Source organism: Watersipora subatra, chromosome 10 (assembly GCF_963576615.1).
Source record: "Watersipora subatra chromosome 10, tzWatSuba1.1, whole genome shotgun sequence".
NCBI lineage: Eukaryota > Metazoa > Bryozoa > Gymnolaemata > Cheilostomatida > Watersiporidae > Watersipora > Watersipora subatra.
This window is the reverse complement of record NC_088717.1, coordinates 29,720,066-29,733,890: the sequence shown is the minus strand read 5'-3', so window position 1 is coordinate 29,733,890 and position 13,825 is coordinate 29,720,066. Positions and strand designations below refer to the sequence as shown.

General features: G+C 37.1%; 1 protein-coding gene across 1 annotated transcript in view; it reads right to left on the bottom strand.

Moving 5' to 3' along the window:
* LOC137405768 (vacuolar protein-sorting-associated protein 36-like) overlaps positions 1–12,446 on the bottom strand; it is a 74,257-nt gene extending 61,811 nt beyond the window's left edge. Inside the window, exon 1 of the mRNA XM_068092156.1 lies at positions 12,401–12,446. The gene's annotated coding sequence lies outside the window, so the exon portion shown is untranslated. The remainder of the gene's footprint in view (positions 1–12,400) is intronic.
* Between the last annotated feature and the right edge of the window lie 1,379 nt (positions 12,447–13,825).

Genomic DNA, 13,825 nt, shown 5'->3' with positions numbered 1-13,825 from the left:
CACCTACCTAAATAGTCTAACACCTACCTAAATAGTCTAACACCTACCTAAATAGTCTAACACCTACCTAAATAGTCTAACACCTACCTAAATAGTCTAACACCTACTTAAATAGTCTACCACCTACCTAAATAGTCTAACACCTACCTAAATAGTCTAACACCTACCTAAATAGTCTAACACCTACCTAAATAGTCTAACACCTACCTAAATAGTCTAACACCTACCTAAATAGTCTAACACCTACCTAAATAGTCTAACACCTACCTAAATAGTCTAACACCTACTTAAATAGTCTAACACCTACCTAAATAGTCTAACACCTACTTAAATAGTCTAACACCTACTTAAATAGTCTAACGCCTACCTAAATAGTCTAACGCCTACCTAAATAGTCTAACACCTAACTAAATAGTCTACCACCTACTTAAATAGTCTACCACCTACTTAAATAGTCTACCACCTACTTAAATAGTCTAACACCTACCTAAATAGTCTAACACCTACCTAAATAGTCTAACACCTACCTAAATAGTCTAACACCTACCTAAATAGTCTAACACCTACCTAAATAGTCTAACGCCTACCTAAATAGTCTAACACCTACCTAAATAGTCTAACACCTACCTAAATAGTCTAACACCTACCTAAATAGTCTAACACCTACCTAAATAGTCTAACACCTACCTAAATAGTCTAACACCTACTAAATAGTCTAACACCTACCTAAATAGTCTAACACCTACTTAAATAGTCTACCACCTACTTAAATAGTCTAACACCTACCTAAATAGTCTAACACCTACCTAAATAGTCTACCACCTACTTAAATAGTCTAACACCTACCTAAATAGTCTAACACCTACCTAAATAGTCTAACACCTACCTAAATAGTCTAACACCTACCTAAATAGTCTAACACCTACCTAAATAGTCTAACACCTACCTAAATAGTCTAACACCTACCTAAATAGTCTAACACCTACCTAAATAGTCTAACACCTACTTAAATAGTCTAACACCTACCTAAATAGTCTAACGCCTACCTAAATAGTCTAACACCTAACTAAATAGTCTACCACCTACTTAAATAGTCTACCACCTACTTAAATAGTCTACCACCTACTTAAATAGTCTAACACCTACCTAAATAGTCTAACACCTACCTAAATAGTCTAACACCTACCTAAATAGTCTAACACCTACCTAAATAGTCTAACACCTACCTAAATAGTCTAACACCTACTTAAATAGTCTAACACCTACTTAAATAGTCTACCACCTACCTAAATAGTCTAACACCTACCTAAATAGTCTAACACCTACCTAAATAGTCTAACACCTACCTAAATAGTCTAACACCTACCTAAATAGTCTAACACCTACCTAAATAGTCTAACACCTACCTAAATAGTCTAACACCTACTTAAATAGTCTACCACCTACCTAAATAGTCTAACACCTACCTAAATAGTCTAACACCTACCTAAATAGTCTAACACCTACCTAAATAGTCTAACACCTACCTAAATAGTCTAACACCTACTTAAATAGTCTAACACCTACCTAAATAGTCTAACACCTACCTAAATAGTCTACCACCTACCTAAATAGTCTAACACCTACCTAAATAGTCTAACACCTACTTAAATAGTCTACCACCTACCTAAATAGTCTATCACCTACCTAAATAGTCTACCACCTACCTAAATAGTCTAACACCTACTTAAATAGTCTAACACCTACCTAAATAGTCTAACACCTACCTAAATAGTCTACCACCTACTTAAATAGTCTAACACCTACCTAAATAGTCTAACACCTACCTAAATAGTCTAACACCTACCTAAATAGTCTAACACCTACTTAAATAGTCTATCACCTACCTAAATAGTCTACCACCTACCTAAATAGTCTAACACCTACTTAAATAGTCTAACACCTACCTAAATAGTCTAACACCTACCTAAATAGTCTACCACCTACTTAAATAGTCTAACACCTACCTAAATAGTCTAACACCTACCTAAATAGTCTAACACCTACCTAAATAGTCTAACACCTACTTAAATAGTCTACCACCTACTTAAATAGTCTAACACCTACCTAAATAGTCTAACACCTACCTAAATAGTCTACCACCTACTTAAATAGTCTAACACCTACCTAAATAGTCTACCACCTACTTAAATAGTCTAACACCTACCTAAATAGTCTAACACCTACCTAAATAGTCTAACACCTACCTAAATAGTCTAACACCTACTTAAATAGTCTAACACCTACCTAAATAGTCTAACACCTACCTAAATAGTCTAACACCTACCTAAATAGTCTAACACCTACCTAAATAGTCTAACACCTACCTAAATAGTCTAACACCTACTTAAATAGTCTACCACCTACCTAAATAGTCTAACACCTACTTAAATAGTCTAACACCTACCTAAATAGTCTAACACCTACCTAAATAGTCTAACACCTACCTAAATAGTCTAACACCTACTTAAATAGTCTAACACCTACCTAAATAGTCTAACACCTACCTAAATAGTCTACCACCTACTTAAATAGTCTAACACCTACCTAAATAGTGTAACACCTACCTAAATAGTCTAACACCTACCTAAATAGTCTAACACCTACCTAAATAGTCTAACACCTACTTAAATAGTCTAACACCTACCTAAATAGTCTAACACCTACCTAAACAGTCTAACACCTACTTAAATAGTCTAACACCTACCTAAATAGTCTACCACCTACCTAAATAGTCTAACACCTACCTAAATAGTCTAACACCTACTTAAATAGTCTACCACCTACCTAAATAGTCTAACACCTACCTAAATAGTCTAACACCTACTTAAATAGTCTAACACCTACCTAAATAGTCTAACACCTACCTAAACAGTCTAACACCTACCTAAATAGTCTACCACCTACCTAAATAGTCTAACACCTACCTAAATAGTCTAACACCTACTTAAATAGTCTACCACCTACTTAAATAGTCTACCACCTACCTAAATAGTCTAACACCTACCTAAATAGTCTACCACCTACTTATATAGTCTAACACCTACCTAAATAGTCTAACACCTAACTAAATAGTCTAACACCTACTTAAATAGTCTAACACTTACCTAAATAGTCTAACACCTACCTAAATAGTCTAACACCTACTTAAATAGTCTACCACCTACTTAAATAGTCTAACACTTACCTAAATAGTCTACCACCTACCTAAATAGTCTACCACCTACTTAAATAGTCTAACACTTACCTAAATAGTCTAACACCTACCTAAATAGTCTACCACCTACTTAAATAGTCTAACACTTACCTAAATAGTCTAACACTTACCTAAATAGTCTAACACCTACCTAAATAGTCTAACACCTACTTAAATAGTCTAACACCTAACTAAATAGTCTACCACCTAACTAAATAGTCTAACACCTACTTAAATAGTCTAACACCTACCTAAATAGTCTAACACCTACCTAAATAGTCTAACACCTACTTAAATAGTCTAACACCTACCTAAATAGTTTAACACCTAACTAAATAGTCTAACACCTACCTAAATAGTCTAACACCTACCTAAATAGTCTAACACCTACTTAAATAGTCTAACACCTACCTAAATAGTCTAACGCCTACCTAAATAGTCTAACACCTAACTAAATAGTCTACCACCTACTTAAATAGTCTACCACCTACTTAAATAGTCTACCACCTACTTAAATAGTCTAACACCTACCTAAATAGTCTAACACCTACCTAAATAGTCTAACACCTACCTAAATAGTCTACCACCTACCTAAATAGTCTAACACCTACCTAAATAGTCTAACACTTACCTAAATAGTCTAACACCTACTTGAATAGTCTAACACCTACCTAAATAGTCTAACACCTACCTAAATAGTCTAACACCTACCTAAATAGTCTAACACCTACCTAAATAGTCTACCACCTACTTATATAGTCTAACACCTACCTAAATAGTCTAACACCTAACTAAATAGTCTAACACCTACTTAAATAGTCTAACACTTACCTAAATAGTCTAACACCTACCTAAATAGTCTAACACCTACTTAAATAGTCTACCACCTACTTAAATAGTCTAACACTTACCTAAATAGTCTACCACCTACCTAAATAGTCTACCACCTACTTAAATAGTCTAACACTTACCTAAATAGTCTAACACCTACCTAAATAGTCTACCACCTACTTAAATAGTCTAACACTTACCTAAATAGTCTAACACTTACCTAAATAGTCTAACACCTACCTAAATAGTCTAACACCTACTTAAATAGTCTAACACCTAACTAAATAGTCTACCACCTAACTAAATAGTCTAACACCTACCTAAATAGTCTAACACCTAACTAAATAGTCTAACACCTACCTAAATAGTCTACCACCTACCTAAATAGTCTAACACCTACTTAAATAGTCTACCACCTACTTAAATAGTCTAACACTTACCTAAATAGTCTACCACCTACCTAAATAGTCTACCACCTACTTAAATAGTCTAACACTTACCTAAATAGTCTAACACCTACCTAAATAGTCTAACACCTACTTAAATAGTCTACCACCTACTTAAATAGTCTAACACTTACCTAAATAGTCTACCACCTACCTAAATAGTCTAACACCTACCTAAATAGTCTAACACCTACCTAAACAGTCTAACACCTAACTAAATAGTCTACCACCTACCTAAATAGTCTAACACCTACTTAAATAGTCTAACACCTACCTAAATAGTCCAACACCTGCCTAAATAGTCTAACACCTACCTAAACTGCCAAAGTGCCTAAATTGCCCAGCAAAGTTTTATATCTATTCAGTTATGTGAGTAAATTGTTACTCAACCTACTTACCCTTTAAATACAATATAAATGCTAGTAATATATATATAGGGTTAGTGATTTTACTTATATAACTATTCAAGTGTAAAATCTTTACACATCATTTTTTCTTATTGGTGCACAAAAATAACTTATTCTGAGTTCTAATAAGAAGACAGGGTGTAAAACTGTCTGATTTTGTTAGTTTCATGCTTAGTGATGAAACGAAGCTTACTGTTTGGAGCTCATGATTTTTTAAGCTACAAAACCAGAGTTTTGAGTGATTCATGGAATTTTTATGAGAACTTTCAGGCAAACCATTCATGTTTCAGAATCGATTACTATGCGTGATTGTACTACTGTCAAAGGTATGTCAACAAAGATCATCCAAAAGTAACCACAGTTAAAACAAATGTGCGTAAATACATGGCATAAGGATGACCGGACAAGGGGCATTAATGACAAAAAGTTCTCTGGTTGTTGCGTTAGATGCTTGCAGGGTGTGTTAACAGTGTGAAAATAAAGAAAATTGTAGAATTTGGAAGCGGATCAAGTTTGTCACAGACAACAGATATGATGCTAATTGCTAAGTAAATATAAAAATAAATATCATGAAATATCAGTGTTTTATTAACTCACTTTTTTATGTCATGGCATGGTTATTTTCTTCAATAAACTAAACGGGTGTGATTGTTCATAGCTGCGTGGGACGAACTCATGTGAAATTCTCTCAAGTTTAGGTTGTACCACCCAAACATAGACCAGGTACGATAAAGTGCCCCTAGTACGAAAACACTACATACAAGTGGTAAAATACAGAGACTGATAATTCTAGCACCGACCGGACATACCTGTGGCATTCATATATATATTGTATATATTCGTACATATACAATGCGGAATTATCATTGTATGCATGCATGGATATCGGCAATAAAACACTTATCTCTTCGCTTCCTACACGCGGCAGTTGTACAATATATCTTCTACTTTCGCAATCTTAAACAATCAATCATGTGAAGCTAAGTAACATGACATGGTGGCAGTGATTGTCATCCTCACACATTTATAGTGATGGGGGATGAAGATGAACCAGCCCAAAGTCCACGTTTTCACGCTCTGAGACTAAACCCACCGGATAAATTCGACTTTACAGATCCGGGCAATTGGTCTCGTTGGAGAGCTAGATGGATGCGTTATAGAGATGCCAGCCGTTTAGCCGAAGCACCTGAGATAGAACAAATAAGCACTCTCATATATACCCTTGGCGAACAAGCTGAAGACATTATTTTAGCTCGAGGTATTAACGAAGACACTCACCAGAACGTTATCGCGGCATTCAACGACTACTTTGGCGTTCGAACTAACACAATTGTGGAACGTGCGAAATTTAACAAGTTAGTGCAAGGCCAAGATGACATGGATACTTATATACATAAGCTATATCGCCAGGCAGAATACTGCGAATACAGAACTTTAAGAGAGCAACTAATACGGGATAGACTAGTTGTGGGAGTAAACGACGATTGCTTGAGCAAAAAGTTGCAATCGGAAGCAGACTTGACATTGGCAAACGCCGTTGCAATGTGCAGACGCTTTGACGCAGCCAAGCAAGCGCAACCAGTAGTGAGGTCGGGCACAAACAGTAAGGAAGTACAGTAGACATGGTGAAGTCTAGTAGTAGAGGCCAATACACTAAAGACAAACACCGTAGTGACACTGCGTACAAGCCTAAAGCTACAGCATATAAACCTCAAACACACGCTTTATCCAAACAGCATCAGTCTAAACCCACCACCAGCTCCAAACGTCACAGGTGCGGTAGATTCCCTCAGCACAGTAAGCAGTCTTGCCCAGCTATCAAATCTAAGTGTGACTTTTGCAAAAGTGTTGGCCACTGGAAAGTAGCATGCCGTAAAGCTAACCCAAACGTGACAGAAGTAACCACAATTGACAATTCAACCGACTTTCTGGAAGAGGTGAAGAACCTTAGTCAATCAAGTAAACCATGGACTTCAACACTAGACATTACACTAGACAATGGTCAGGTATTAAAACGAACTTTTAAACTTGATACTGGCGCCGATGTTTCAGTTTGCAGTGAAATCGGGTGGCATGATAATCAGATAACCCGGTCAGACCGCCGTCTCATAGGCCCTGGGAACTTCGCATTACCTGTTGTTGGAAAGGTAAACGCAAAGTTGAGCGTTGGTAATAGACACGCTAACGAGGTCATTTATATAGTTGAGAATCAAACTACTAATCTTTTAAGTAGATCTGCATGCATTTCCTTAGGTTTAGTGCATTATGATGCTGATTATGTAACGAATGTTTCATGCGATAGATCAATTTCTGATTCTAATTGCAGATTTTTTTATGAATATCCCGAAGTTTTTACAGGCCTAGGTAAGCTAACTGAGCCTTATACGATAGAGGTCAGAGGCGACGCCAAACCGGTCGCATTACACGTCCCATATGAGGTTTCACAACCGAGGTTATCCATAGTTAAGAGACAACTAGAAGATCTAGAGTCGAAAGGCGTAATTTCTAGGGTTATGACACCGACTGACTGGTGCGCAGGGATGGTCCTGGTGCCAAAGGATGACCCGAATCAAATCCGCATATACGCCGATCTAACTAACCTGAACCGTGCTGTAAAACAGGATACACACCCGAGTAGCTCAGTTAACAGTACATTAGCTATAGTATCCGGCGCAAAGTTTTTAACCAAACTAGACGCAAACTCGGGTTACCATCAAATACCATTAGCTGAGAATTAACGACTACTCACAACATTTATCACCCCCTTCGGAAGATACTGCTATAACAGAGTGCCCTTCGGTCTAGTCAGTGCGGGTGACATATTTCAGCGTTGTATGAGAGACATATTCGAGGGAATGGATGGTGTCGTTTGCCATATGGCCGATTTGTTAGTATACAGCACGGTTAGCAGAACCGAACAAGATGCTTGTGTACGTCGCGTGTTAGAACAACTAAGATCTGTAGATATGACTTTAAACCACAAAACTGCAAATTCGGGCAAACTTCGTTAAAGTTCTTAGGTCATTATGTAGGTGTCGAAGGCGTTAGCGCTGATCCCAACCGTATACAGAACATACTCGCAATACCCGACCCGACTAACAAAACACAATTACAGTCATTTCTGGGATCTGTCAATCAACTCGGAAAGTTCTCACCCAGAATAACCGAATTGACCCTTCCCTTAACAGCATTGCTTAGAAAGGATTCGTCGTGGGCCTGGGACATTACACAAAAACAAGCCGTGATAGACATTAAAACAGCTCAATGCTACACCATGCTTAGCTTGGTACAGCCCAACAAGGCGCACAGTCATCATGTGTGACGCGTCTAACGAAGGCTTAGGAGCTGTGCTGTTCCAAATACAAGACGATGGCACTCAATGCTTGGTAGCGGCTAAATCCAGATCCTTGACCGACACAGAAAAGACATGGTCGTCTATCGAAAAAGAAGCTCTCGGCATTGCTTGGGGTTGCATGAAATTCGAGATGTACATCCTTGGTCATCCAAAGGTGGCAATTGAGACCGACCACAAGCTGTTGGTACCGATATTTAATTCAAAAGCCATCAATGACCTGACATTGCGAATTCAGAGACAAAGACTCAGAACTATGAAGTATGCGTTTACAGTAGAGCATATTCCAGGCAAAACCAACTATATAGCTGATTTATGGTCGCGACAACCTTCCGGAAGACCGAGCCAAGATGATGTTGAGCTAGCAAAAGATGTTGACGTGAGCGCAATTACTGACATAGTGAATCTACTAACAACTGAACAACGACTAGTTGAGCTTAGGAACAAGCAACAAGAGGAAACAACTCTCCGATCTGTGATTGAGTACACCCAACGAGGTTGGCCAGCATATTTATCCGACGTTGACACACATCTCAAACCATACTGGCATGCTCAGTCTCAACTCACACTCGCCGATGGTTTATTGCTGTATGCTAAACGTATCGTAATACCTCTGTCGGAACGCCTGAGTATTCTTCGACGATTACATGGTGGACATCTGTTTGGTGGCCTGGTATATCCGCCGAAATGGCAAAGATGGTCAAATTATGTCGCACATGTCAAGTAAACCAAGACGAACATCGAGAACCCTTGAAACCTAGCAATCTGCCAGACAGACCGTGGCAACGAGTTGGAACCGACTTGTTCTATTGGAATCAATCGAATTACGTCATTGCAACAGACTATTTTTCAAGGTATGTTGAAATCAGCAAACTGTCGAACCTGGACAGCAAATCGACTATAACATCACTCAAATCGATCTTCGCCCGTCATGGCATTCCAGAAATCGTTGTTTTCGATAATGGACCACAGTACGCAAGTCAAGAATTCCGTCAATTTGCCAAAGATTACTCGTTTCAGAGTGTCACAAGCTCACCACATTATCCTCAAGGAAATGGAGCTGCCGAACGCGCTGTTAGAACAGTCAAAAATCTTCTCAAGAAATCTACAGATCCATACAAAGCTTTACTTGCATACCAAAATACACCAATTCGAAATGGATACTCCCAGGCTGAACTACTCATGTGTAGACGACTCCGTTGTGATTTACCCATAAATCCTTCTTCATTAAACCTGATGATACCAAGCTATGACTTAGTTAAAGACCGTGAACACACTTACAAACAACAAATGAAATACAACTACGATCGCTGACACAAAACACGACCACTACCACCCAAAGAACCTGACGACAATGTTTACATCCGAGACTTAGGCAGGACAGGTACCGTAAGACAGAGACTTCCCGACAATTCGTTTGCGATTCAGACTAGTTCACACGAGGTACGACGTAGCCGACATTCACTCACCCCGGTACCTGACAACCATACTTGTGACAACCACCAAGCTAGACCTACAACTCCCACGCTTAGCAGTCCACAGCCGATCAATCAAACTGCTCAGAGACCCCAGATTGCTCCATCTCCACGCCGTAGCAACCGGGCGCGTAGACCTCCAAACCGCCTCACCCTCTAGGCTTGGTTAGTTTGCGCAGGTCTGCATTATATTGTATTTTATGCTTATACTTGCTTACAGCTATCCCTTTATTATACTCATACATATTGTCCGCTTACTCAGTTGGCCTTTTGGATAAAAAGGGAGATGTGGCATTCATATATACAGTGAAACATGGATAACTCGCCCTCGGATATAGCGAACACATGGTTAACTCGACTAGATTTGCTTGGTCCGTTCCCACGCAATGATAAATGGCTCTATATAATTCGAACTCAACACTGTTATAACGAACTGTTTTTTGCCCAACGGCTACCGAAACGGTTGCTATCGCTTTAGAAAATCACTTTATTCCAAGCCATAGAGGTAAACCTCAACTTTCCGTAATTCATAAGCGTCGTTATTACCTCCATCGGCAAAACATTTTTGTCAACGAATTTTCTAAAGGTTTGGTGAAATTTGATTTATCCTGCTTTACGATGAATAGCACGGACTAGCCGGGACACGCGCGCAAAGATTTTCGCCACGCACATACAAAACAAAAACAGCATGTTGTTTTTGTTTTGTATTTGCGTGGCGAAAATCCTTGAGTGCGTGACCCGGCTAGCCCGTGATGAATAGTTTTCCGACGTTGATTCCGTGTTGAATCAACGTCGGAATGTTGAATGTTTAAAACGTCTTAAAGATTGTTGTAATTAAACGTATACGTTGTCTTAGCTAAAAAAAACTATTCATCGTTTGACCTAAACACAGAATACGTGTGTACATTCAATAAGTATCCATTCAAAAAGCGTGAGTGATATACAATGTACCGTAAACCTCGTAAAACTTTTAATTGAACTGCCTCGGCGTGCTGCTCTTAACGAATCTCAGATAAAGTAAGGTAATCTTTGCATAAACTTCAAGAAAAATCGGCAAAATTGATCGTGGGTAAAACGCTCAAAAGAAAAAGATGTCTTTTCTTTTGAGCATTTCAGCAACGATCAAGTTTTGCCAATGTCAATCTAAAAAACGTCCTGGCAATAACATCACCTCAAACAACAAACCAATCTCAAGTGATAGAAAAATCTTATTACTTTTTGATAAAAACGTTTTAAGCTTTACATTAGAAGCATTTAATTTGAAACAAGCCATTTGTGCTTTTGATTTATATTATAGTTTGTATATGTACATGTATCTACTAATGAATAAGTAAATACATGGACTTGTGATAGTGCTCTGATAACTTGAACGCTCTGATAATTCGAACACTTTTGCTCGGTCCCTTGAAGTTTGAGTTATCCGAGTTTCACTGTATATCGTATATATTCGTACATATACAATGCGAAATTATCATTGTATGCATGCATGGATATCAGCAATAAAACACTCATCTCTTCGCTTCCTACACGCGGCAGTTGTACAATATATCTTCTACTTTCGCAATCTTAAACAATTAATCATGTGAAGCTAAGTAACACTACAATACCTGCCAACTCTCACGCATTGGGCGTGAGACTCATGCAATCACCCCAAAGAAAAAATGAAAATGCGTGAGAAGTGCGTGAGATTTTTGCCTCAATTTCCACAATTTTATATATACTATCATTGATACATCAATTGCCCCAAAACCAAGTCTCACGCATTGCCCCACACTTGGGTTGGCAGGTCTGCGACCGAAGATTTGTTACCAAAACTCACTGTACTACAATATGTGGCAATGAAACTGTATTTATGATTAATCGATAATGAAATTCATTGATAATACCAAAAACACTTGGCTTGCTATTTGCTGTTACCGTAGATTGTTTATTCTAGTTTTGAGACTGGAGAACGGATTTCTGAGGCATACATAAACGGTTTACATTATAACTTGGTGAAAAAGTGTGTTGGTGAGGATGCCATTACAGATTTCATAGAATAAAAAAATAGAAGGCTCAAATGAGAAACTCACCCATACGTGGACCCTAACCAAAAGAGCATCATCTTTATATGCTCACTCGTAGTTTATCCAGAAGAAAATAGACGATACTGATATTTTATACATGAAAACTTAAATTTAGCATGCTTTTGACACGTTTAAGAACACATACTAGTAAAGTTACTATTGCAGTAGTTGTACCCAAATGACAGTGCATCTGTGCATAGCAAGTATATGAAAGTTTAAAACAAATAGTTATGGTGTTATAATTTATTTGTTTTGGATAGATAGTTGATTAATCTTAAAAGACAGCAAAATGAGAGAAATATAAAGTAAGAACAATTAGAACACCCATTTAGTTTGTGCAAACTTTCGTAAACTCTTACACAATTCTTAAATTTTCATCGAGATAGGTAGATAGAACACCCATTTAGTTTGTGCAAACTTTCGTAAACTCTTACACAATTCTTAAATTTCATCGAGTTTGAGTCACAAGTCATAATATCAACAATGATAAAACAATTACTGTAGGACGTTGTGGCAAACAAATGTTTGGACATTACAAAGGTTGATTTTCTAGGAAAATATACTATAGTAAAAACATTGTTCACTAACGTTTTACTGGTGACAGGTCTATGTTCCGCACGCCCTATGTTCCGCAAGGCCCTATGTTCCCCACTTTTCCGCAAAATCGGATAAAATTTATGAAAAGAACAGACAACTTCTAAAGCAAATGCAATTATTGTTGTTTAAATTAAAACCGTCGTTGCGAAATCACGCCGTTGGAAAAATACAAACCGCTCTGCTGAAGATCTGACGAATGAACGTTCACTAAAAATTAGTAGTAATAATAGTTCTTCCCTTACCTAAGCTATCACATTACTTCACCTGCCTCGCTGCTCATTCAATACTCCACGATAACTGCCCTAAATAGCTCAGCTATAGCTTTCAAACCATAATCACAAAACCAGAAACAGATTCAAATTACCTAGTGCCATAAACCACAACAAACTCAACAGTAACCTGCTAAATTCATTTAATAATCTCTTCACTCATTTAAGAACTCTTCCTCTGCAATCTTTTAAAACAAAACTCAAACTACCCCTACTATCCTCTGACCAATAATACCATTCACCATTTAGCCTTACCTATTTTAACCATTTCATATTACACTTTGTTTTCATGACTAGAAAACTTGTCATATATTTGTATACTATTTTCACTGAGCTATTATTTGTCCACTTTTTGTTTAAACAATACTCATATCAATCCTCAAGCTTGTGTTCTACATATTTTATGCATTCAGTTCTAATATTATTATATTAGTTAGACTATTCACTAGTTTTTTAGTTAGACTATAGTTTCTTTGCGGTCCTTTTTATTTTTTTGTTGTACACCGCTTTTTAGTTAGTTTACTTGCCGTGGTACCTTGTGGAAAACATATTGTAAAATATGACTATTGATTACCACAATAAATATTGCTCAAAAAAAAAAAAAAAATAGGTACACGAATTATTAAATTAGAATACGCAAAAAAACATCTTTTTCAGTCATTTTTATCTTAAAGTAATATTGATAAATTCAAAGGCTACTTCATTTTTTTATTTAATTAAATATAAGTGTTCATGTAAGCCTACATTTCTAATTATAAAAGCCATAAACTCTGTATATCTCACTCCATAACAATATAATCATGTAAGCCTTTTGTTACGTACTCTGTAATATTATACAATTTTTCTTCTAGGCGTAATGTTTTTACCATATGATATTGTATGCCAAGAAAACCGGTGCTTTACACTAAATGATATAGTAAATAAACATAATCATGAGGCTATGTTCCTCACTCAATTATAATACTGTATTAATATAATCATGAGGTTTATACTCCTCACTCAACTGTATTATAAATATAATCATTAGGGCCAAAGTTCTTCATTCGATTATATTATAAATATAGTAATAAGGGCCTATATTGTTAACTCTATTATATTATAAATATAATCATGAGGGCCTATGTTCATCACCCTAATATATTATAAA